This window comes from Nipponia nippon, unplaced genomic scaffold (assembly GCF_047370975.1).
Source record: "Nipponia nippon isolate SJK-2023a ecotype South Korea unplaced genomic scaffold, ASM4737097v1 scaffold_7, whole genome shotgun sequence".
NCBI classification, from domain to species: domain Eukaryota; kingdom Metazoa; phylum Chordata; class Aves; order Pelecaniformes; family Threskiornithidae; genus Nipponia; species Nipponia nippon.
In genome coordinates, this window is record NW_028262391.1 from 44,241,987 (window position 1) to 44,269,742 (window position 27,756).

Here is a 27,756-nt window from a genome sequence, read left to right on the forward strand (position 1 = left end):
TTAAAGAGAAATAGTTCTCAGGTATTTTCACTACACTGGATACTATGTTTTTACATACATATGGAATATGATGACTCTAAACAACTGCCTTTGCTCTCCAAGCTGGTTGAGAAAATGCAGATAGGCATATCTGTTTTGAATTCTCTTACTCAAATTTCACTTACTGGTTGCCATCTAGGAACCAGAAAGAAATACAAGGCTTGTAAAGTGTGGGAAAGCAGCTGCCTTTGACAGGCAAAAGGTCCAGTCCAGGTCATTTTCTTGGAGTCCGATAAGATTTGACTAAGACACGAAGAGGCTAGTATGCAACATGGAAAAATCTATCTTTGTTCTGAATGTAGTTTAAACTACTGACCCACGACATTTGCTACAAGGTATTCTGGAGCAGTCCTGAAGCTTTCATGACCAATGGTGTTACTCCCGTCTCTCCCAGATGTCTGTTAAATCAGGATAGATTCTTTACTCAGTTTAGAGAAAATGAAGTGCTAACACAGAGCGGAGGAAGACAAGATTTATTTAAAGCACTTGTCCCTCTTTGGAAGACAAAGCAGTAGATTTAAGTTAAAACTGCCAATATGGATCGCGCTGAAGATAAGCAACGTTCAAACCAGCACTGTCAGCCTTTTGCAGACTTGACCTTGGGCTTGTCTAAAGAGTGGACAAATGGCTCGGAGATCCTTGCCTTGTTTCAGTTTTTCAATTCTATAGATTTCTCCATGAAAGGAACTTGCAGATAACCTGAGCCTAAGATTATTTGTCAGAAGGTTATGGTTGTTTTTGTGGAACGCATCTCTGGAGGGAGTTACTTATAATGCTGATACCTCTTTCATCTGTTCAGACCCTTTGCCAACCTTCAGCTCTGTGTGCAGAGGTTTGTGCTGAATGGAAGGGCACTCCTTTCACCTTGCTGGAGGGAGCAGGTGACGGACTGAGAGAGGATGCCTGGCCTAAGCTGGGTAAGTCGCGTGTATTTCTGTCTGCGCATACAGGATCTGTAAACACCTACTTATCTAAAATGATTTGAAGGAGACAAGTAGTCTTACACAGAAGCAAAGAAAGGTCTATGTTATCAAGCCAAGATTTAATCTTTCAAATTAGATTTTGATGTGGCAGAAACCCATGGAAGGACTCGAAATGGCTAAAATGACAGTATGAATCTTTAAACTTTTTCAACCATCTCATTTTCAGTTACATGCTTATTAGCCACCAGTCTCTGCTAACCTCCACTTTTCCTAGCTCCTTCCTACCTTTTAGCCTATAGTACCTCCTCTTTTTTTATCTGCCAGTTGCTCAGCTTTTGCCCTTCCCTACTCTGTCCCCTTTCATTCAGTTCTTTTTGCCTTCAGCATTCCTTTTTCTTTCCTGCAGAAGCCCACTGGGAATAGATTTTCATGGTAGCTTGGAAACAGTCATTTGGGAAGGCCTTTTTATAGGTGAAATATGAGTCCATCAACATCCCTGCAAAACCTTTTTCAAGTTACTCTGATGAAGGGTTATGCTCATGACCAATTTATATGTAAGCTATGCTACCAGATGTAGTACAGATCCCACAGGATGATGGTTTGTCATTGGCCATTGCTACGGTTCCTGATGTTGCCTTGAAAGAATAAATTATGCTGTCAGTTACTAACTGCTCGTCATACTGTTAGAAAGGATGCTACCCCAGACACAGTTTAGGTTCCTTACCTTCTTTTAAACCTGGATGATTGAGACAGACTGGCTGCCTGTTTGTTCTGTCTTGTTGTCCATGACTCCTCTATCTGTATAATGTGTGAAGACAATATGATATATGTTAAAAAATAATAGAAGCTTAAATTTCTGTACATAAAACCCTCCTGAGGTGATCTTCTAAGAAGAAGGAGGGAGTAAAGACAGAACAAGAGGAGAATGTGTAGCAATATCATGACAAAACAGTATTATAAGCAACTTAAGAAACTTGTTTCTCATTCTGAATTCTTATGCCTTTTACTATTGGAATTGTCCAAAGAAAATACATATATAACATAACCAATTGATTCTATTATATGAAGTGATGCTGTCAGCCAAGTTGATCTGATTGATCACAGGTCTTACAATACAAGCAATGACATTTGTTTTATCTAATAGAAGGCAGAAACAAGAGTGACTGTATCACATCTGTGCTTTTTATGATTTAATTTAAAGTTTTTATATGTCACTGCTCTTGTTATGATGTGCTTTTACTAGTAGGAGAGGGATTAAAGGAGAGAAGAGAAACTGTTTTGCCTCTGCCTTTTGACTATCATCAGGCTTGATTGGCCCCTGAATCACATGGAGTAGAAAATTCTTAGTACTGTATGCATTTTAATACCTCAACATTTTATTCCAGATTCTTCCTAACTGGATTATTATTTTTTGATGAGAAGTGTTATCTGCATAAGCACTCTAGTGACTTGCACTGGCTCACAATGATTGCTGGCAACACAAGGCTTGCTCTAACACATCAAAGCTAATATGAGACTTGGCTTAGCAATAGTAGGAAACAAGTTCTAAGTGTTAAAAGTACCGAGCTCTTGCCTATCCAGGAGACAGCATAACAGCTTGCTTTATTCGTAACACCAAAGGAAATTCTCTGGATCTTAAATTGGATATTCATTTAGATTGTAGGGAGGCAGTTAAATTGGGGAAGCTGAAAAAAAATGCACCCAGTTGTTTGTGCCTAAATGCATTTTCTTCTGGAAACTCTTCCTGAATTATTTTATATTTGGACTTCTGTACCAGTATAAGATGAAACATTAGTATGTGGGTTTTTTTTCCCCAACCATAGCAAAGAAGATCCATTTTCCAGGCGCCTCTGATAAAAACTATAATTTAATCTGCAGTTTTGATAGCACCAGAAGGAAAGATCAGAAAAAATATGATCATACTACCTCCATTTCCTTGCTCTGATCCATCAGTTCATTATGTCAAGGTCAAAGCTGAAAATTTTAAACTCTTAAACTCTTTTTATTTTACAAAATGGAAAATGTCAGAAAATGCCAGGATTAGGAACAGTGTTGACAGAATCAATGCTACAAAGCATCATTTATGAGACCAGCAGAACATATAAATGCTGTGAAGGTCTTAGGTTTTAAGAGAGGAACATGCTCCTCCCCAACAGAGCAATATGCATTTATATTAATACCCTTACTAGGCAAGGTTTTATGGCAGCTTAGTTTGCTACCAACATATAAATCCTTCTGATTTAGGTTGTTTTGACTTCTCCTTTTCCCCAGTACATTCCTTCTTTCCTGGGTTAGTAGTTAGAGATCAATTTAAGCAACCTTCTGCCCTTTGAACTTACTTTCTCTCAGAACTCAAGACAGTCTAAAAGGCTTTTCCCCAGAACGCAATGGTACTATAAATGATAGCCACCCTCTGCCCGTGTGTCCTTTCAGCCTTGCAGTGCTGCTGCAATGAAAAGAAAAAAGTTATATATTTTGTGGATGATGTTTTGCCTTGCCCTATTGCGTGCTTTCCGCTCCTTAATTGAATTAGTAAAGTTTTCTATGTATTTTTTTGAAAAGCAATGAACTGAGTTCAGTACAAGTCTATAGTAAACAAAAAAGCAAATAGCCGAGTGACTGTTCCTTTCATTCCATTAAGTGCTAAAGCACATATTTAATTTTATTTGGAATTACAGTGAGACCTTAGCAAATTTTTAAATATCTTTCTCAATCAGTTAAATAAGTTAATAAATTAAAAACAAAGACGACAGAGGCAGCCCAGAATTTTAAACAGCAGACCTCATCCCTTGCCAGTCCTTCTACCACAAAACCTGCAAAACAAACACATAGTAAAGCAGATGTCTGAATTCTGAACAAAATATTTTTAAACATAACTGTCTGGCTGAAAACGAGGAAGGTGGCATTGATCCCAGGAGAATTTTTTTTGTAGTGAGTTTTTTTTCCCCTTAAAATTTCATCCTGATTTAATCATAATTGATTTGCTGAAACTCAACTATTCATTCAACTTCCTCACAGCCATAATGCGTGATTTTTTTCTCCCAATAGTTAATGAGTTAAGCATTTCTTAGGCTCTCTGTTTTTCCAAGCTGAGGCTTTTGTTTAGAAAAAGTACCTTCAGAAATACTTGTTAATTTTTTTTAGGCAAGTAACACTGTTGTGACAGTTAAAAACTCTGTTGTCAAAAGCCTCTCTCATACACTTAGATATTGATCTAATTCAAATTTCCACTTAGTGATTACAATGGTCAAATTTGAATCTTTCTTTTGTGTTCTGAATAACATGAATTTGTAACTTCACACCTTTGTGATGCCTGTCCTGCTTCACACACGTACTATAGCTAACCTAGCCCGTATATTTCTCAAATCTGATGTTGCACTGTAGGATAGCTGTGGGAAGCTCGAGTAGTTATAGACTCAAAATGTAATTTAAGATACAATGGCAAGAATGGCACTAGTCATGTGGGCTTTGTGAGAAGTACATTATGTGGGAGCTGTGTGATGCATCCCCAGCTTGGGAATTACCCTTTAGACTGAATGGAATTTGGTCCATAGCCATTAATACAATACAGGGAAATAAGGATAAAAGGAGAGGCTGCTTTTGCTGACATGAAAGCACCTCCGTCCATGTTTCCTTTTTTATATGAGCTGCTTCTGCTGCTGCTGCTGCCAAGCTCATAACTTCAAAGTCCTTTCTGTCCTTGTAAGCCAAAATTCTGTGTCTTGGTCTCCAGTTCCTATCTTCCTAGCTGCTCCTTTGCTACTGTTGTTTTTTTTGTTCTTATATCTGCCTATATCTTTTTGGTTTGCCTCAAGCAGATTTTTATTCTGAGTGAGTTTGTAGTCTCTCTTTGTAGCTTTATGGCTGTCCTGTTTCTTATGGATCTATTAAGATTTTTTTTTTTTTAATATAAGGCTGTTTTGCTTCACAAGATACCTAGTTCATTCCCTATGAGATTCTTCTGCACATATGAAAGATTTTCCAATTCCATGTTACTATTTTAATTCTTGTTTGTTCAGCTTGTTATTTTATTTCATTTCCTTACGTTCCCACTTCAATTTACTTCTGTCTCTTTAAGAATTCATTCAGAAGGTGGGTTTGTACAAGATATCACAGCTTTAATCCATGGACTCCTGCTTAGGTATTTGCCTATTTCTACTGAAGACATTAATCGTCCTTTACAATAAAACCACTTAATAAGCTGCAGAAAATTGATAAGGCAATTTAATTGCTAGTGCTTATGTATTTTCTTATTATAGCTAAAATTCCACCAAAGGTGGTGTACAAATGTACCAGAAGCTCTCAACTAAAGAACTAAAGTAATGGGAGCAGATATAGAAAATACAGTGTAAAAAAATTGACAAGACATCTTTACAAAGTTTCTTTTATTTATTCAACTTTTAGAAATATCACAGAGAGTGATAACTTGGTTTATAAATTGAAGGCATAAAGCGAATGTGCCAACATGAAAAAATATAAACAATTACTTTTTCTGTCATTTTTTGAATTATTCATTTGAAATATCTTTTAAGAGTTTTTCATTGCATCTGTAAGGCAAAGAAACAGATTTATAAGAGTAAAATGTAGTAAATAATTATTGAGGTATGCATCAAAGAACTCTTTTGATTATTTTAGAATAAATATTCCAAACTGCCACTTCTGATTTTATTGTCAAGTGTTGGAATATTTGATGTTTTCTATAAGGTTTCAAACCTGAGGCAAACAAATTTACAAAAAAGACCAACTTTTATCTTTTAAAGGAAGTGTATAGCTGTTGTGACTGACTCAGAAAAATAGAAACATAATTAACAAGTTGACAAATAACAAGGTAATAAAAAATGTATTTTAATTAAGGGGAACCAATTCCAAAATCTGAAAAATTAATCTTTGTAACTCCACGTCCTCTACTACTTGCCAGATAGGACATTATTTTCAGCCCACCCTAATTTATATACAACGTCGTATTACCAGATATTTAGGATACTTACGAAAAACTGCCCACTACAAATACACAGATCATATTCTTTCTCCTTAATGCACATACTCATTCACCAAAGCAATTCTCAAGGTCTGTATGGGGGAAAAAAAATGCAGCTTTTGTTGAGGGCCATGGAAAGTTAGTTTTCACTAGTCAAACTTGGATAAAAGTTAATTAAGGCTAGCTCTATAATCAGCCAATCAAATTACATATCCTCAATACTACTTTTTTAATTAAAAAAAAAAATACTAGGGAAGCACTTGGAAAATAAAGGTAGTACACTAGAAAAATATAGCATGAAATATAGAGAGTGCATAATGGAAAAATCAAATACATAAATTATTGTAATATTAAAAGCTCCATAGTTTTTAAAAACTTTAATACTTGTCTAATAATGGCACTTTAAGAGAAATGTGCAATAGAAATATCCAGTCCATTCTAAATTTTCAGAACTAGGAAAAGTTTCAAAAACAAGTTGGGGGGTGAATTTGAGGCATTTTTGGAGAAAGGAGTGAGAGAAGCATTAAACATTCAATCGGAAGTACAGGTAAGAAAAAATAATAGCTATTTCAAGTTGTCTCTCGGTGCAAAATTAAGTCTTATAATGAAATATTCAGAGCACATTCAATAGCTGTAACTGAGATCAGACACAGTCCCAGGTCTCTCGATCCCTTTGCTGTTAACAATTAACAGGGTCAGGATCAAGAGACCCAATTAATAAAGAATAACTCTCAAAAAGAAAAAAGATTTTTGCCGTTGACTTCAGTGGGATGAACATTTACTAACTAGTTCAATAGATAGCAATGCATGCATGCAATATAAAATATTTGAAAACCATCATAGAAATATTGTGTAAGTATTAAAATGGATAAAATAGAAAATTATCATCACTGATTCCCAGGTTTTGACTTGTATTTTTTATCCTTTCAAAGTCATGATTATTTGCACATTTGTTACCAAAAGAGAACTCAGTATTCTTTTTTAAATGTAGTGAAGTTGGTGAATTGAATTTTTTCACTTTCAATTATATGGGTTTGGATATAAAAATGCTTCGAAATATGCTGTTAATCTGTTACAGTCAAAATAATGGGTAATTGGAACAGAATGTCTTTTTTTATCTGGCTACATCTAGCTATCAAACAAATCTTTCTATTAATTGTTAAATCATAATGACTTCCAAAGACATTTCTCAAGTCAGTGTTGGAACTCTGATAACCTAATCTCCATTGGGCACTGTGACTGCATTGAACTGCCTTGTCATTAGTCTTGTCAGCTCTGTACCTACTTTTATTCCCATAAGTTAATGAAAGACTTTATATTTTTTGAGAAAGTAACCTTTTCAAAAGTAGTTTTACAGGTAAGGTTTTAGAAGACACTGTTGTTTTGTAATAATAATGATTTTTCACTATCAGTTCCTTAGTTTTAGGAGTCGTTTCCTGGTAATGCTCAAGTAGTGAAAAAATGAGTGGAAGTGTGATGCAACCCAGTTTCTAAACTTTCTCACTTTTGTGGGAGACAGACTGAGGCAAAATCCTGAATAATTTGGTCAGGCAAAACACCATCTGAGCAAAGAGGGAGTCTGGTTTCAGAGTTTGATCAAGCAGAGCTTGATCTGTCGTGTTAAATGCTGAAAGTGATTGTGCATGCAGAGGAGTGTGCAGACACGTGTGGAAACCTGTCACGTCTCATCCAAAATTGTAACCGTCTATTTTAGCTTAAGTGACAGACTCCACCTTCACATATTACACTTCTGAGAGCCTCTGGAAAAAATGTGGAGTGCCATTGGTGAGCACTGCGTCTCTGGGTAAACGGGCTTCCTGCGGCTGTGCCGTTGGTGTGGGAGGCCGAGGAAGGGAGGTGGGATTTTGCTCTTTCTCGAGGAAGAGCGAGCAGCAGCACAGCAGCAAGACCCAGATCTCCATTCAGTAGCTGGACTGGCTGCACTCACGTGCGCAGTCAGTGCTGCCGCTGTCAGTTGTTCTGAGGAATCACATTTTAAAGAGAGTGAGAGCACGGGCCATCACGACACCGACAGAAACGTGCGCGGAGAAGCCTGTGAGCATTTTCTTGGAACCAGCTGATCAGCGCCAAGGCTGGCTCCCATCAGCTTAGTTCAGTTGGAAGGATCATAATATAGCATCATACTGAGCAAACAGTAGGCTGATAGCTCTCACGTTATTTATCAGTAGCAAGCATTAATTTCCCATTATTTGCTGATATTAATTAAATTTGTTAAGACTTTATGGCAGAGCTACAGACATTTGGAGGCAAAAGTGAGAAAGACAGTTCATATGGCTTCAGCTTCATATGGCTTACAGCTCCAGAACAAAGGAGAGGAAGGCAGTGGTATTTTACAGTAGGTAACAGGGAAAGTAGACAGATGTGTGAGATGGTAATTAAATAGCACTGTAAGGCACTGTGGGAAAGATCCAATGACAGTATGTTAAAGAGATCATATTTAGATACAATTCAATATATTTGATAATGAGAACAAATACTTCATGAGCCTGCTATGATGCAATATTCTCCAAGATTTGCATCCTACATTGCCATACAGATACAGACAGGGTATGTTTGTTTCACGGAAGACTTTAATCAAATTTTCCAAGACCATTTGCCTTAAAATTTAGCTAGGGTTGCCTGAGTTCATTTGGCTAAAGTCCTTTTAAGACATGTATTATAAAGAGTGTTGATTTTTTTTTTCCTGACATATTTAAGAAGTAAAAGTGACTGTGTTTTCATATAGTATATTGGAAAACAAAGGGATTCTGTCATTTGGAGAATATCAGTCTCTTGTCTACATGAAGTGCATTAGAGATCATAGCACAGTGAACACTTAAAAGATCATCAGCTTGACACTGTCAAGAAAATGATTTTAAATTTTTGCTTGAACTTGTCCCCGCAAGCGTCTCTTTCTGCCTGTGCCTCTCTTTATTTGTGAAACCTACAGCTGTGGTGCTTCACTTTTGTTGAAAACCATAAAAATGCAACAACAAAGAAAAAAGCGCGAATCAAAAACATTGAGAGAGTACAAAATAGCTGCTATTTTGTTCCCTGGGCTCTCTGCTTAAGAGCTCTATTCACTTAAAACATTTTCCAGCTTCTGAAACACTTGATTAAAGTCAATTGGGAAAAAGATAAGCTCTTAAAAGTGCTAATTTGTGACTCGGAAAACTTGAATAAGTCTAAATATGAAATTCTCTGTTGCTCTGTGTTCATGATTATGGGGCTTGTTTGGAGAACATTTTGACATTTCTTTGCACACTCTCTGTGCCTACCTCTGCTTTGTGTTGTGTATTTTTTTAGGCATTCACTAGTACAGTGTGGCAGTTCAGCTATAAGCTCCCCTAACCTCCTTTCAGTCTCTTGAGGTTTTAGAAAATCTCCTTCAGATCAGGTGTTTCTTTTCCTTTGTCTTTCTCTGGTCATACAAGCCCATACGGAGTCCTTGCTTGACCTCATACACTAGACTAAGAGTTGAACTGATTATTCTTTGACTAATATCCTCTCATTCTTAGGCTGTGGTCACATGGATGAAATTTAGGAATAGAACCAGAACAAGTTGCACTGTGATGGATGTGTGCAAACAAGCAAGCTCTGCGTTGAGAAGGTAAGAAAGGAGGAGGCCAAGCACTAGAAGGTAACTATTTGAAGCTGTGACAGATCTAACTGCACCTCCCAGAAGCATGTTTGCTGCCATTGCGGCAGGGTGACATGATTTTTAGGGAATACACCCAGTGTTCGTAGCTTTTTCCAAAGTAAGATAGCTTATCTTTCAGTGTCTTAACTGCTTCGTGTGTCAAACCTAATTTATTTTTCATACTGAAGGCATCGTCTACATACTCTCTTCTTTCCTACTTTGAAGGTTATTAATTATCTTCTAATCTAGTAATTCCTAACTCTTCTCTCTTTTTGCAAGAACAAAATTATCACTGCATATCTTACAGATAACCCTATGCCTTGTCTCTCACACCTCCCTTCTCCAGTCACCCCCTTGTTCTTGTGGCATATTTGCGAGAATCCTGATATTAACAGAAGGTACGTGTTTGCCTTAAGAAGAGAATTCGCTCCTTCAACTGTCAGTTTCTAGTCTGCCCTTGAGCTGCTAATATAGTCATGTTGTATAATACATAGACGCTTACGTACAGCCTACAAGGTGAACAGCAGCAGGCTTTTGAGCACTTGAAAGCCTTTTCAAAATCTTGAAAATGAATATTTAGTTATTGGGGCCTTAGACCCTGTCTTCCATCCATAACCATGTCATGCATACATCATATAAAATTAAGAGCTGTTTCTGAAATTATTCCTATGTTATGCTGGTCTTGAAAAGGGTTTTGTTATTTCCCTCATGCAGTTGTCATCTCAAGTGTCAAATCTGTTGCTTCAGTGTTGGTGATGGTTTCAGAATTGCCATAAGACTTTCGACATTTTAATTTTTGGCAAAGCATTGGTGGGCTACTAATGCAGATGGGTTGACACTTGAAACTACCAACTGCGTGGATTAAAACTCTTCCAGAGTCCCTGGATTTCCTAACAAACCGATGTACACAATACAAACGGCAACTCTACATTGCCAGGTTAAAGTAAGTAGCTGCTGGACTTTTAGTATTTTGTATCTATTTTTATTTATAGGTATATAAAATAAAGAAAAGTCATGTGTGAAGTGACGTATGAATTCACTCATGAACAAAAGAGCTTAGCTGTATAAAGCACAGGCGTCTTCCAAAGATGCTTAAAGAAACTGAAATAGCTGACAAAAGCTGTTAAAAAATGAATCTTTCACACCAGTGCCAAATAACAAATACTTACATGATACAGGCACAAATAAAAATATAACTTTGGATTATATTAAATTTATATTCATAACAAATTAATTCCAAGGGTTATCTGTTTATGATATGATTTCTGTTTGGTTTTAATAGTGCATATTTAGGTTCCTGTTCTGCCCTGTTCTGTAATATTTTCATTGACAAAATATGGGACACGGGAAAGAATCAACTACTTGAGGGTGTTATTGGACAAAGGAGGATGCTGAATGACATCACTTTTACTAAAGGACACTAATGGGGTGGTATGGAGTATAAAAAAGAAGTATTGAGGAGCAATCAGTATTTCAGAGGATTAGGTCCCTCTGGTAATGCGATTAACAGGTTGAAAGCCTTTTCAGAAATACGCACTTTCTTTAGACTGAGAAATCAGGGTAGCTAACTTGCCTCATTTCTATTCCCATGATTGTACTACACTGTTCAAAAGAGTGACCTTTGTAGAAAATCAGCCCATTAATTGTGTTATGATAGCTAGAAGAGGAGAGTAATTACTTAACAGCTTAAAATAATGAGGAAAGCAAGCATCTCAAAATATAAAATAAAACTAAAAAATCTATATGACCTCCATCCACTAAGAGGTAGCACAGAATCAGGAAATAAAAGCACAGACGAATGGGCTACCACAGCTTAAAGAACACCAAGAAACTGCTCTGGAAGAACAGAAAGGAACAGAAAGACTTCTGTAAGTGAGAACACAGGTCGAAAAGCATAACAGCGACAAAGAAAGAATTTAATAATCAGAACAACAGTAATAAGAAGTTACGTATATGAAACAATCAGAAATGTTATGTTGTGTAGTTGTAGCCAAATACCTGCATGTTTCTTTTTATGCTTTAAAAAGAAAAAGTTAAACTCCATTGAACATGCTCTGATATTGCACATTGGTTTCTCTTGTCTCGGTAAGGACTCTGAGCATATCAATGTGATCATTAATAAAGTGGTGATGTAAAATATGTTACAGATTGAAAGGCCTAATTTGGCAAAGGACCAAGAATGCTCAGGTAGAGATTCGTCCCTTCTACGTGCACAGGTTAGGAGTCTGATCATCCTCCACTCACTATATAATCAATGAAGAGACAGCCATCTCCAGAAGGTAATTCAGGCTTCTCTAGAGAGTGATTTGTCTTATCATAGATCTGAATCAACCTCTAAAGTTTTCTCGGTCTCTTAACTTACTGCGTATGGACTGTAAGGTCACTAAGCTATTAACTTCGGGCTTCAGCTCTGTTTGGGCAAATACAAGGCCTAGGAAGTTACAGAGCCTGATAAATTACAGCACAGGCAAATGTGATTTAGTTCAAATGTGTAATTTGTAGATTGCAATGCTGTGTAAGATCGCCTCATTAATTCTAGTGATGGACTAAATTCTGAATACCTTGCATTGTATAATAATTTCTTTCATGGCAAAAGTAATTGTCCTGTAAATGTCCGGAGTTGTTATTCTTTTATGAAGAAATCCCACCTAAATGCATGTTCTGCTATTTTGTGCTCTGATTGAAGGCGTGTTCTGCAGTGAAGGTGGCTTATTTAGGTAAACACTCTGGATTTGCAGGTTCCTCTGCCAGGTGGTACCACTCAAAGTGTTGATGGATGAGAGGCCTGACAGGTTACAACTGAAAGGAGCACCACTGAGATGCAGCTTTTGATGATGTGAAAGATATTCTGCTAGTCCCACAAAATCACTATTCCGGGGCACATTTGCCTCCTTTTGCAAGGTATAGAGTCGCAACTCCTCTCTGGCCCACCCATCTTTTCTGCTTGTGGGTAGAGGCAGGTATGAATGGGGAATTGAACTCAATGGGAGCATCTGTATGAATTTTAATGATTCAAATTAGTTGGGGAACTTATTTACTAATATTTTTTGTTTGTTTATTTAAAGATGAAGTGAACTTCAAATGACTTGGAAAAAATAGTACTCGGTTAATACAAGCAGGAAATACGCCGTCGATTTTCCTGTTTTTACCTGTCACTTCAATGTGTATTGGCCAGTAATACTCTAAGCAACATGAACCTCTGTCGTTAGTACTGTCTTTTGCTTTCAGCCCCAGGAAAATATTGTGTATGGTGCAAAATATGATGTTTTAGTATATATTTACAATTCTTATGCTGGCATCTTAGAGGAATTTTTAAGTAATCAAGATCCAGTCAAATGTTTGATGTTGGATGAGGCACTCAACATGTGTGTACACCTGGGTCTGTCCTATCTGGAGCTTCCTAAAACCTGACAGTTTCCGTTTCCCATACGATACATTGCAATAATAAACTTAAAACCAAGTAGAATAATGAAGTACAAAGCCTCCCTATTGTGTCTTTCCAGTGTGATACAATACTTCTACTACAAAAAATGCCAGGGAAATGTGGTTTTCTATTCCTCCTCTTCTAGTGTTTTTGGACAACTGTCATATGTCAGCTGTGTTCAAGACCTGTAAGTATAATATTTACTGCTTCTAGTGAATAAAGAGTATGTGGAAAGAGATGAATGTAATAATGGTAAGGGGATAACAATGTAGTAGCAAGGTAAATTAATTTTTGTCATTCAGACCTAACAGAAAGAATTTTGAGAAGGCACCTTTCTTTTCATATTAAAAGAAAAAAAAATAGGTGCTTTTAGAAACTGAGATAGCAAAGTGAATGAACTTAGGAAGGACAGCTGAGAATGTAAGTATGACTGATCCTTGTCCCTGATGTACTTTTAAATTTGGGCAAAATTCATGAGACTTAAACACTTCGATTTTATTAGTCCCCCCTTCATTTTGATAGTCAGATATAATGGATTCTGTTGTCTGAATGGTGCAATTCTGTGTCTCATGAAAGAGGAGCTAGCCTTGAAAGCAAGTCCGGACGGTGTCCAACAGCCCAAAAGGAGTGAGGCTGCGTTCATACACTTGAATGAATATGCCCCCTCTGACACATGCGCAATGAGTAGCGAAGGCAAGTAGAAATAGGCTATGGTTACAGGGTGTCCTGGTTTCGGAGTTAATTTAAATAGAGTTAATTTATTTAAATTAAAATAGAATTATTTTATTTAAACAGAGTTAATTAAAATAGAGTTAATTTTCTTCCTAGTGGCTGGTATAGTGCTGTGTTTTGGATTTAGTATGAGAATAATGTTGATATCACACTGATGTTTTAGTTGTTGCTAAGTAGTGCTTACACTAAGTCAAGGACTTTCCAGCTTCCCATGCTCTGCCAGGGGCACAAGAAGCTGGGAGGGGCACAGCCAGGACAGCTGACCCAGACTGGTCCAAGGGCTATTCCATACCGTATGACGTCAGGCCCAGTATATAAGCGGAGGGGAGTTGGCCAGGAGTGGAGGAACTCTGCTCTGGGATGGGCTGGGCACTGGTCGGCGGGTGGTGAGCAATTGCATTGTGCATCACTTGCTTTGTATATTATTATTGTTACTACTACAACTACTATTTTACTTTATTTTATTTCAATTATTAAACTGTTCTTATCTCAACCGACGAGTTTTCTCACTTTTACTCTTCTGATTCTCTCCCCCATCCCACCGGGTGGGGAGTGAGCGAGCGGCTGTGTGGTGCTGAGTTGCTGTGTGGGGTTAAACCACGACACAGGGAAATTTAATTTTGTTCAACCTACCTACGTTTAATCTGAGGAAAATGTATCTCTTTTGCTTTATGTGAAACAAGTTTTTATACTGGAGACTACTATGCCACAAGGATGGTCTTTGGCTGATCTTGCTGTTTTTTTCCTATTTAGTCCAGCCGAAAGACTGAATGCACTTCCTCAGTATTCAGACATGACAATCCCTAGTAATTAGCTGTCCCAGAGCTAGATTATTAGTAAGCTATAAAAAAAGTCTCTAATTTCCATCAACAAATACGGTTTTCAGGCATTATAGTCCGCAAGAATAGCATCAGTTTATTTGAGATTTTCCTCTCCTAAGCACTGGTAGGAAGAGTTATTCCCATATGAATTTAGAAGGATGATTAGAAAGAGACTTTTTCAAGATGGCTTCAAAATAAAGCAGCCAGACATAAGAATGTAAATCATGTTCTATGGGAAGAAAAAAAAAAAAAAACAGATCAGGCTAAGAATGCAAATCGTATTCAAGGGGAAAATTCAGATCAATATTAGAATCTGCCTTGTGTGACTGCAGTAGCATAAAATTATCTGCTGAGCTGCCTGTAAAAATGACAGTAGAGAGAAGAAAAAGATTTCAAGCAAAAGATGGCCTGCTGATAATTTGGCACAATTAAGCTAAATTGTAACCCAAATTGGGGGTAAAATATTATATGAAAACAGATGCAAAATACTTGTGGAAAATGTCAGGTACATTCTTATTTCATTGTTACAGCGACATGGAATATGAGATGTTTGAGAGGTGGGGAAAATTACTTGACTGGTATTGAATTCCTAGGCAATGGAAGCCTGATTCTCCAAGGTTCAATTAGGAAACAAGTCAGTGAACTCATTTTTCCAATATAGTGTCTCGCTTCGAAGGAGAGATCCCAAACTTTGGTAGATATATTCTGGGGAAAATTAATTTAGGAAAGGTTTTCATTATGATTCACAACATTACCTGGAATTGGTAAGAATTTTGTAGGAGGAACATTTAGAATAATAGGTAATAAACCAAACCAACAAACAATTGTACAAACAAACCCCTAGCTACTTCAGCTTTAGTTTTCTGAACTGAAACAGAGTTAACTGATTCCAGCATTCACGGGCTTCTTCTCAGCCTCCAGTTTCTGCAGATGCTAGACACTTCCTCAGATTTCAGAGGATGTTTTTTCTGTGGATGGAGGATCCTACAAGTCTGAGAGTCTTGGCTCCCATGTCCTTGGTGATCTCGATGACACCTTTCATTGAATTCATTGTCAGACACCAGATCCTGAGAATCCCAGTGCAAGATTTGAGGTTCAAATTCCTTGCTTTAGAGCTGGGCTCTGACCTCCTCCAGCTACCTGCACAACATGATCTTTTTGGACAGGTAGGTCTCCCTCATTCTGGAGTAAAATATGTGATGGTACATCCTGAAGTGGTAAATCTGCTGAAATTAAGATAGTGCTGTGAAACATTTCCTGAATAAGTATTTTCTGAGCACCTTGTTGTGAGTTTTTTTGAAAATTTGTGAACAAGTATAACGATAGGAGCTGCTAAGTGTAGGCAGTTTTGAAGGTTGTACAGTTTCAAATAGGAGACAAGATTTTCAACATATTTGTCTAAAATTTACTTGAAATGCTGTTTAAAATTTTCTATGCGAATAGAGTGGAATAAATAATTTGTTTAGTAATCTAGATGAAAAAAGAAGCTTGTTCTTATTAAATATCCATTGAGATGACCTTGATTTTAGCATTTTAACATTATGACAGTAGCATATTAATGGAAAAAGATAATAAAGACCTGTTCTGTGCAAGCAGTCAGTGGTTGCTAGACAATTTTCTTCACTAATGACTAGTGAAAAATCATGGTCGTATGACACTATTACACTGGATTAATAAGTGTGCAGATTCTGCTTGTACAAATTAAGATGTGTGTCTGAATTAAGAAATACAATTTCCAGTTTCTCTTTCATGGAAAATACTCAGTTTCCATTGTTTAATAAATCATTTGACAAAACTAAGTAACAGGGGCTTTGATAGTTTGAATATTGTGTAAAGAGCAGGATGGTTAAAAACGTATTTTGTTGAGCAAGAGGGTGTGTTTTGCAATTATTTTCATGCACTATATGTGATGTATGAAGCAGTAAGCCATAGTACAAGGAAAGGGAAATTAAGAATGTCTAGCTTCTTTGCAATTCCACACTGCTGCTGAATGATCACCAAGGCTGGACCTACGAATTTGCTGGAGCAATTATTTAAAACTTCAACTACAGGCTTAGAATTAAAAAGGTATCTTTTAAAAGCTGAACTTGCTTCACAGCACATTGCTGCTCTTTTTACTTGTTTACTTGGAGACTGATGCATTTGGAAATTTCTGACTCTGGCAAGTGCAGGGCATGGTGGGAGAGTGGCAGGGAACACAGAGTCCCCTATCTTTCCTTTCCTTGGCAGACCTTTGTTTTTAGAAGACAGAGAGATGCAAATGAGCATAACTGGGAAAGTGACTTATTCATAGAGAGCTCCATATAGCCATAGACTCAGAAAATACGATGCATGTGAAAGATGTGGCCATCTAAGACTAGTCTTCACACCTATCCTTAGAGAATCATAAAGATTGCCTCAAACGACCCTTGTTTAATTTCTCTATATTGACAATAAAGGCTGAAATGGACATTTGGATAAATGAACCTAGGGAAAGCTGATAGGTGATTCTGTTTAAATTCTTTTGATTGCAGCAGAAATCAAATTTATTTTGCTGGAGGGTGACTTACCAAGCAAAGCACATTAAATCACTCTGCTTCCAAGGGAGAGTGAAGCAGCAGATATATATCCATGCTGGAGAGGTAAGATGTCTGTTACATGCTCATTACACATATTTATGTCTCAGCTGCAAACTGAAAAGTATTCATGAATTTTATATATTTTAAAAGTGTTTCCAGGTATGCCTTTAGCTTTTTAGTTAAGTCTGAGCTTGTACAAACTGCAAATTCCCTCTATGCCTGCTATACTGTTTAATTTTTCACCTGTCAAGAAGTTGTGGGAGTTTCACTGCAAGACAGTAGTGTAGAGATGGCAAGGTGCAACCAGGCATATTAAAGGATATGTATTCTGTGCTAATGGCACAAACAGTTACTGTCAGGTCTTTACAGCACGAGTCCTGGAAAGTGTCTGATCTGGTTTTGTGTAAATTGAGAACATCTTTGTAGGTTCACATTTTATTTAAATGTTGTAGGACTTATTGGCTTGTGTTTTGTTGTCTTGTTCTGTGGCTGTTAGTCTCCAGCAGACCTTTAACAAGAAAGCTGCCGCAAGATCTGCATTTTCATGGTGAGGAAAGTTTTACTTTAGATTAGCAGTGCTGATACAGCAAGGATGGGAACAACCTTATTTGGCTCAAATTTGCCTTAGGTTTCTTGCCTTGTACAGGTCTGTTGTTTGGACACAAGTCCATGCTCAGACACACATGTGTAACACAAACAAGCATTTACTTGTGATATGAAGAGGGTAGGAAATGCTGGGGCTGTACATTCCTGGCTACATCTTCAACTATACAGCTCAAACGTCCAAAATGCAATTATATTACTGCTGACATAGGGAGAGCAAGTTGCTTAAGTTCCCGTCTCTCCTAGAGAGCGGGTTGTGAGGGTGCGCGATGGGACGTGGGGGTAGCTGAGCACTGCAGCGTGGATGCATGCAGCCTAGCACACGTTGGAGATCATATCTAGGGCTTTGCCCTTCTTGCCCGTCATGACGATAACCTTTTGGAAGTGGTATGGGAAGGAAGGAGATGATGGGCAGTAATGCTAAATTTCTGACTAAGGAATATACTTTGCTCAGCAGTGAAAATATTCATTTAGAAACGTAGGAGGAACTGATCCTTTTGAAATCCAGAGAAGGAAATCCGAGCTCTTTTTGCTATGCATTTACTGCAGCAAATACATTTAGTGAAAATGAGAAGATGCACACCTTGAGAGTAAATTTGGGAGAAACAAAGACTTGTTTCAGCTTAACAGTCTTGAGCATTCAAGAGGTTTTAATCCCTAATTAGAAATAACAGCTTCTACAGTTCTCTATCATATTGAACGTTCCCTTCAGGTAAATGGAAATTTTTTGTTTCTACTTTTGAGAGACATAAGGAGTTTTACTAAAACAACAGGACATTTTAAAATAACCTCAAAATTTAAAATTCCGAAAACCAGAATTTGTTTCTTTCAGACAGCTGTTTTTTTTTTTTTTTTTTAAGATGTAATGAAATTAATAGAGTTTATAAACCATCCCTATTATGTTTTTTTTCTTCTGGAGAAAAAAAGTTTTGTGCAGAAAAGTGTCATTGATGTGTCTTAGGCTGCTTCCTTTTAACGACATACAGAGGAGAGTGATATCTGCACATGTGCACTGCTTGATTATATGGTCAGTTGATGATAAAACTGAATCCTCTGTGCCCACTCAAAACTGTTTCTTTGCATGTGCAAATATTAGTATTGTAGCTGGCTCTTAAATAGTTAATATTATTTGTATCACCTGATACCACCATGGTGCATGCTGATTAGCATATTATGAAATAACTTAATGTCCTTTCCCAATGTTTTCAAATGATGAAGCCATTGAAGATAATCTGGAATTTAGTTTTGATTTTCTAGACTGCAGCTATGAAAGAAATAATGAAAACATCTCCAATGGTGACACAAAAAAAATATTAGAAGATCCCAATCAAATCAGTGGTAGATCATCCGCAGGCATAGAGCCACTGCTTTCTGTCACTGGAAGGAAGACTTACCTTTGCAAAAAAATCTGAATGAAAATGCTTCTGAAATTTGTAATGTTTCCACATTCTTCTCTCAGTCCACAATAAGCCAGGTGTTCTTCCAATGGGGTATCAGACTACGGTCTATCAGACTTACTTGTGTAAGAAGAGACTAGAACCTAGTGTCTTTAAAATCTTTTTGTCTAATTTTCTGTAAGTATTCAGAGGAATAAGATTAAACTCTGCGAATGTGGGCAAAGCCCACAGTATTAGCCTTAGGTTATTTGAAATCACGGAGTCCTCCTTTCTTTACTAAGAGTACTGTGTAATGTATTTACAGATGAGGTGTTACTTTGAAGTCAGGATCTTGTCTTTGATCAAAAGCATACAGCTTCCCTCATGTCTCTCAGAAAGAGACAGTAGTAATATAGCACTGGTGTGGGTTTTTTTAATGTTTTGGACAGCAAAAATGACATTTACATGAAACAGTAATCCGGGGAATGTATAAGATAAGACAATTTCAACTACGAGTTGAGAGAAAGTCTCACAAGCAGACTTTAAATCAAGCAGAAGTGATAGTATGCCATACTCACTTTGCCTCCCTTACCTGCTGCTAATTAAAGTACTGATAAAGGAGGTCTGTCAACATTAATATGATGAAAAGTAAAACATGTGTTTAAAATTTTCTAGATGAAAGTACTGTTAATCAGTATTCCAGAAAAAAGGTTTTGAGTAAATGCTCTTAATTCAGCATGCTTCTTTAAGAAGTGTAAATATACTACAGTAGAGCTTTTTAATCCACAAAGGGAAAGGGCATAGAGACTGACAATGCAGTATTTTCTCTGGCTCCTAAGGAGGACAGAGAAGGCACAATACAATTACAAGGAAAACCACTTGAGTACTCGCTTGCTTAGTCCTTGTAGTCACTCAGGGCACTAACTTTATCAGGGCTGTGTATTTGGATCAATGTTATTTTTCTGGTGGTTTTATATTGACTGGCCATGGGTTGTTATATGTTTTTTTTAAATGTAAACTTGAATGTGTCTATCCTGGGAGGAAAGAAGGGAATCTGGAAGAATAATATGCTGCATACACACAGCAAGGAAACACCATTGAGGCATCTTTTCTGGCTTATCGTACAGCATGTAGTAGACTTGAATGTTGCGGATGGGCCAAGCATTGCAGCTCTCTTTATGGATACATAAGTAGTGTTATCTTGGCTAACAGTGGGAATAAGTAGCTCTATTGTTTTATTTTTGTGGCATGTTAATGTAGCACGGACATTTTTTTAAATGATTCTTTGAAGCAACCAAAGCTTCTTTACTGAGACCTGTGATGGCAGAGCTATGAAATATGTTATAGCACAAAGCACATTGTAACACAAAGATTGCTTTATCCAGGCATCATGTCTCTTTCAATATGTGCTGTAATCATGAAGTGCCCATGAAACACTTGCTGTCCCGAAAAGGGGTGTTAGGAAGCTATTTACTCTGTTTGCATCAAGTCTCTTAATGTCACCTAGTAGCTCTAAATAAGCAAAACTAGTGCTGTGTGGCTAGTTAGGTGTTTATCGGTAAACCGTAATACTAGAGAATACTTGTAGCCATCGGGAAACAGTGGGTTTGGACATGAAGTGCCGCTGTTGGGAGCTAAACGAGAATGTCAATCACAGCCCATGCCACAACCAGCTTTATACTTTGGGCAAAGCTTGGATTCCCATATGAGCTTGCTTCCTGTTCTAGCCTGGAGGGAAAAAGGGACAAAGAATGAAGATCCATTCATGTTTCTATATGATTTTTTTTTTTTTTTAACTAGGAGAAAACAAAAGCATTTTCTTTTTAATATAAGTTTTTAGGATTTAGTATTCTTAAAATACTGAAACCAAAATGGTGAAAGTATGATGCCCACCCAATCAAATGACGGTTTGTTGAAAAAGGCAAGCTAATATATAATACTAGTAGAAAAGTGCAGGTGAGTAAGAGAATAAGGTCCAGCTACTTAAATTTCTGGAGGAAAAAAAAGGGCTATAGCCATGAAAGAGTGCTAGGATCCTGTTCTTCCAGTTCCTGCATTGTGCTGGGTAGGGTTCCATGAAGTAGATTTCTGCTGGTGAAATTTCTGTAGCAAAACTGGATTATCTTGTTTTCCGTAGTAATGCATGAGCCTTGTATGTTATATGAAGCTGCATAACTGGAATTTTCTGCATTACATAATTCTTAGCCTTAAAACAAAATTATACAAAAGAACTTATAGTTAAAGAAGTTCAGTAAGGAAAGGACAGGTAACCTTTGTCACTCAAATAGCATTTGAGCAATCTGTAAATCGAACTTCTAACTCAACTGTTCATGTTGTATGTTACCTTTATGATATGAAGTGATACAATGTGCTCAATATTTTTTTATGCTTAAATACAATTACAAATACTTAAAATACTCAATATTCCATGTACCTTTTTAAAAACTTTGTGGGCTTCCATCATGAGTCTGACTTCAGATGGAGTTGTCTATCTGGAGCTGGGAAGCACAGCTGTGAAAGAGGATAGTTTTGGCTAACCAAAACTATCAGGGAGGGCATAGAGAGCATAGCCTGATTTGAGAAGTAACAGCAATACTTTTGGGGATTTTTCTGGACATTCTCCCTTGTGCTGACCTTAACTACTGCTTCCACCAGCCTTCCTTAGAGTATTTCTACCTCAAACTCTCCATCTCCTTCCCAGGATCATCTCCCTCTCTTCCCAGTGATTTCAGTTTTCACTTTTTGAATTGTCTTTCTATCCTCTTAGTCTCTGTTATAATAACCCCATATAAATAAGTAAAATAAAGGAAAAGTAAGGTTTTTTTCCCATTTCTGAATTGGCAGCACTAACAAGATACTTCTGTTTTTTATCATTTTACTGTGCTTCACCTGTTCTTTAAATTTTGGAATGACAGCTACCTGTTGGTCTAGGTCTATTTTGCACCTAGCATAAGGGAGTACTGATCTTTGTTAATTTGTAGTGATACTATTATATTTCAATTTAGTTTGAATAGGTGTTTCATCATTTTGAATTCAAAGAACTGAATAGGAAGAAGTATCATTATTCCCAACTATAATTGGAAATAAATAACAAAGAGAAAATAACTGTTGTTATTATTTATCTTTTTCTAAATAAGCTGAAATAATAAATTGTTCTTCCATCCTACACCATAGCCTTCCCTTGAGGGAAATAGGAAATGAAATGAGACATCAATAATGTCAAAAATCAAGATGCAATTAAAAAACCTGGGAGTGTAAGGTCTCAGAAATAGAGGGCTTTGGGGCCTTCACTTTGCGCTTCATAAGCAGGGCACGCAAACTTTTACTCCAAAGTTGTGTTCACCTCTACAACTTTGTCATAAGATTTCACGGCTAAGAGAAATAGCTTTTGATATTTTCCTTTTCCACATCAATCCTCTGTCTTTGTTTTTCTTCAAATGCTGATTTCTTTATGCTTCTGGTGCCCTGAGAAATGTAGAAGAGCAAGATGTGAAAAGAAAACCCTGGAAGTATTTTAAAAAGCAGCTTTGGTGTCTCACATCCTGCCCAAATGTATGGGAATATATACAATGCAAGTACCGTCTTTGCATTATTAATAAAGTTATTAACTGAATAGCGTAATGCTTTATAACTTTATAACCTTCTTCCAAAATTAATTCTGAATTCTATAAAAATTAAACCAGTATAAATCTGTACCAATTCAGTGGATTCATATATGCCAAATTTTTTTCTTATTTACACCAGTGTAATTCCTCATGTAATTTATCATGAAATTTATCTTTCAACCTCCTGTTGGTCTTAAAATAAAAATCATCTAAGGTCTGTTATAACTGCAGAATGCTGTGTATGTGTGTCCATCCATCTCTAGATAATATTTTTTAAAAGCTACTCCAAATATTTGCACTTCAAATGTCAAGTAACCCATTGTTTGCAATTAACAGTACAGAGTCCTATAACTGTTTAAAGAATGCACATTCACAGGACAGCATGGCCTGTGCGTGTCTGTTGAGGACTGGTTATTTCTGTTCTGTTTGTCGTGTTTGTAGTACGATATATAGAATAATTTCTAAAATGTGAAAGGTTTTGGAAAAGAGACACAATGCACTTAGATGCAATAGGATTAGATTTATTTTGTGTAATTTCTAGCAAGTGCGTTGTTACAAGATGCATGCTGGAGAATGCTCGTGACCTACGCGCACCTTGAAAATGAATACAAGGCAAATTAGCAGAGAGCCACAGAATTTGCCAAAGGCATTCTTTTTGAAGTGTTTAGAGAATTAATAAAAGGTGTTCAGTGTAGATGCTGTATGTATAACGTATAACATGCATAACATGCTGTATGTATAACATGTAAGCATTGTTCTGTTAAAATATGGCTGTCCCAGGCGTGTACTCTGTTCATGTCTAGAGACAGTCTTAAAAATTGCTGGGTTTATAAAATAAATAAAGCTCACTTGCTATTTAAATCCATTGCTTTTTTTGATTTTTATTTCGGCATCCTGAAGGTTTAAGAAGAATCAGTGTTTTGGCCCTCGGGCATTTCCCTTGCCTGCTTAGGAGTGCCTACAGCCAATACTGCCTTGGTTGCAAATGTGAAAGCGCCATTTGTATGAATACCACAGATGCTCTTATTGCTGAGGAACGAGAAGCAATTCTATGGCCAATTCTCATGATGCTGATTTTTAAAACAGATCAAACATGGAAAGAGCAGGGGAAAAAAATCAAAGATGTCTTTCCTATTTAATATAGGCTCTTGGATGGAGTAACCATCCAGAATTAGATTTCAGAAGCATGATCCCTTTTCTTTGCAGAATGAAACATTGTAGACTTAGGATACCAGGGGAAAAAGCTGGCTTTCCTAGTGCATGCTCTGCTATGTAAAGTACTCAGACAGCTGATTAATCTATGGGAGTTGGTAATCATTTGATTCTGGATATTTTGTTCAAATGTTTTTTTTTCAGTGATTCATGAAGCCCTTATCGGAATTCAAAAGGCACTTCACAAATCAACTAGGAGCTTAAAAAAAATAAAAAAAATCAGCAGTAATGAGCTCATTTCCATAGAAATGGACCAGGCTCGCTGGTGGGTCAAACTGTTTTCTGCACTTCCACTTTCCAGTATTTTCCTCAATTCTTCTCCATTTATTTCATGCATCATTATCTTCCATTATCTAAACCATGCCATTTGGCTTTTTGTTCTCTAACCAGCAACTGCCACTTCAAGGTATTTCAAAATGGTGGTAAAAAATTGTCATCCATATGTCACTCAAGAAACTTTAAAATTCATTGTCATCTTGAAAGCCATTATTCATGACAGTTTCCTCAATAGATTACAAATGATAGTTTGAAGTAGTATTGAGCAAAAATTTATAATGCACAAGCCTCTCTATTCCTGCTGGATTAGTAATGTGTTTTAATGATATTGCATTTGTATTCTTTCAGTTTTCTTTCAGGAAACATCAAAGAAGCAACACAATGTATCTTTCATATTCCAGAGATACCACAATACTTTAGTGTTTTCCATTCCTTCAGATTCACTGCTAACAGAGATGAAAGCTAAGGTCTTGTGAGCAAAACCTAAGCCATCTGAAAAGAAATGGTATCCCTTTGAGGTTCTCAATTTGTTGAAAAGAGGGAATTACTTACAGTTTTATACACCACAGCTTAAGACTTGTTTTGGCAGGTTCCGGAGAAGTAATGTTGTGGTCATGTTCAACAGGCCAATATAGAAGGTCACGCACTGGTGCTGGAGATGTTCAGATTGTTTGGTGGGCTCTCATCCAGGAGATGAAGAAGGAACAAGAAAGAACATTTTATGGCTTGAAATCACATACACAGACTTCCAACTGAAGGCTATGCACATTGTTAAGGAAAAAACCTTGTGATCCTGAAAAACAATGGAGTTTGAATAGGAAAATAATATTATTGAAATCCCTTACATAAATGAAGTAAAATCTCTTCAGGAAGTATGCCACTGGAAAGGTTTGCCTTTTTCTTAAGTTGCATCAGGTGAGTCCACATCCAGAACTGAAGATGAAAGACAAGTTCTGCATGCAGTAGAGTTGTGTATCTCCTAGGATGGATACCGTTGGGTTACACTGTGTGATTAAGTGTAGAAGTGAACTATATCTCGGCTGAAACTTGCATTCGTCTCCGTTCTGGAACAGGTAGGAATTGTATGCCAAAACAAATGGCTTCAAAGAGGAAAGCAAAAACTTGTTTTGGAAGTAGACTTTCTACCAAAGATGGTGGAACCGTGACCAGAAATCCTCACAGAGCAGAGACATGCCATGGAGTAGGAATAGGAGGGTAAAGCATACAAGGTTCATCTCCTTTTCAGGAGGCATAGTATTTTCTAAGCGAATACTACAAGTGGCATAATGTAAGGCAGCCACTGCTTCCTTTCAGGAAAAAGAAAGGGTCTCATAGTCTTTCCTTTTTCTCATTTTTATCATACATAAGTGTACATCAAATGAAAATCTGGTCTGCCGTCTCCTGTATCGCGTTTTCTATGAGAGCAACACTACTGGGACCAATAATATGCATATTTTAACACTAGGCAAAAGTGCAAATGGCTTTAAAAAGCAATTAGACAAAAGCACCGAGCATAAGGTCATTAGTGACTGTTAGACAAAATGGACAGGATAAAGCAATAGGTTTAATCCTCTCTAACTAGTGATTGCTGGAAGCTGCCTTCTCTGGAAAGTATGTCAGAGCAGGGTCATGCTGTACGAGCCCCATTTCTTGCATGTATCTGTGGTGAATACTGCTGGAAAAAGGAGGTCAGCTAGGCAGTGCTGGGCTCTGCCGTAGTGGCAGACCCCCTTCCTTACTGAATCGTGAAACGTGGCAGAATCATGATTCCAAAGTCCCCCAGGAAATGTAATATTTTTAGAATATTTGATGTATATTAAAGGACATAATAAAGCTAGCTGCTTTCTTGCTTTTCAAGACTTATATAATGAAAGTAGGTAAACCTTTGCTGGAAAAGAATAAGAGATCTTACAACATAAATGAGCACACTCTCGCATATGATTTCTGTAAGAGACAACTCTGCTCTCTTTCTCATGATAAGTGGTACCTTGTTTTGTGAGTAATGGTATTGAAAGCCATGGTGGTGCGTGCGTAATGGGTTGAAAATGAGCGCATACAACAGAGATAATGAAAGTACAAAGTACAGAGATTTTGATGATTTCTTTATTTCTTGCTCTCGTTGTCTTAAGTAGAGATGACAGTAAAGAACACACGTCTTTTTGAAAGGGAGATTTTTGCTTTGTCTTTTAGAAAGTACAATTGAGAACGTACAGGATGTAAGCTAATGGGACAATGCCAACAAAACCCAAGCCAAACAATTAGTTTTATTCTTGTTTATTTCTATTTTGCTTCCTGAAGAAAATTCTGTCTGGATGAGAGTAATCATACAGGCTTGCTTTTGCTCCTCCAGGCTTCTCCCTACTACAAATCATCCTGGGCTTTATAAAAGAAATCGGGAACTCTCTTGTTGAAACTTTGCAGTGACTAGTTTTCTGGTTAATTGTCAGCTGATTTTTCTGACACTGATCTGTAATGCCATCCTTCTGTGGAGGAATTATTGAGGATGCCTTACTGAGCACAGATGAAGGAAAGTTTCCTTAGCAACAGGAATAACATGGAATGCTGAAAAGCTCTCTGGTGACTCTCCTTGTTTCTGTACAACAAAAAAGGCTTTTTTTTTTTTTTTTTTTTTTTTTTTAGTATAAAGATTCAGACACACAACCTGACATTTTGTGCCTACTTTCAATTTTTCAAGCAAATGAAGTTAAGAAACTAGTAATCCTTCAGGCATCATTCGAGTAATTCTCTTAGTATGCCCAATTCCTTCATTAATTAATTTGCAAAAGCCTATTAGCATATAGCAAAAAAAAAAAGGCATGATTTAGCCTGACTTGTATCCAAGGAAACATGTATACTTAATAACTGAGATAATACTTTGCACCTCTGTAGCACTTCTCTAGCCATGCTTTACCATCCTGGAGGACTTTAAGGCCAGATTTTAAATGTGTTTAGACATCTACAGGTGCAGATAGGTGCCTGGAGAGTTTTCAGAAAGTGATTTCAATAATCCATCAGTTATCTGCTAGCTCCCTTGTGAGAGGCAGCAAAATACTGTTTCCAGTGGTGCAGATGAAGATTAGGAAAAAACACAATAAAGCTTTGAAAGACTGAAGAAAGAATCCAACTTTATGATTCCTACCACTATGCTTTAATGACTGACTAATGTTCCCTGCAAGGCAAGACTGGGTAATTAATGCAATTTAGGAAAAAAAAAAAAAGAACATTTTGTTTGAAGCCTACACCTGAGTGGTAAGACATCCTCTGGCTGTTGTCCTGCAGAGGCAGCTCACCTTGAAACTGGACTCTGGCTCAGTCCACTCCATTACCCACCGTGACCACTTCATCACTCAGCTCTCCACTGTCATGGCAAGGGACAAACACTGAACTACCAGAAGCCTTGTGGGGCAATAAATCCATTTGCTGGCAATAACTAGCAGCCACAACATCTTAGCTGCTTTCGTAACTGACTCTAGCTCCACCTTGAAAGTATAGTATTTGGAGGGCTTGGTTTCATTCTTCCAGTCAGATATGACTGCCCTCTATAAATAACACTCTTAGCCTTTGATTGG

General features: G+C 37.1%; 1 long non-coding RNA gene across 4 annotated transcripts in view; it reads left to right on the forward strand.

Moving 5' to 3' along the window:
• The window catches only part of LOC148051049 (uncharacterized), a 45,914-nt gene extending 32,204 nt beyond the window's left edge, over positions 1–13,710 (forward strand). Inside the window, exons 1-5 of one of the 4 annotated variants that reach the window (XR_015700417.1) lie at positions 891–956; positions 9,459–9,550; positions 10,295–10,523; positions 11,728–11,859; positions 12,319–13,710. This is a non-coding gene — a long non-coding RNA (uncharacterized LOC148051049). Of the gene's footprint in view, positions 1–890; positions 957–9,458; positions 9,551–10,294; positions 10,524–11,727; positions 11,860–12,318 lie in introns of those variants that run through there. The other 3 variants (XR_015700418.1, XR_015700419.1, XR_015700420.1) reach the window with 3 other exon arrangements.
• Positions 13,711–27,756: the final 14,046 nt, after the last annotated feature.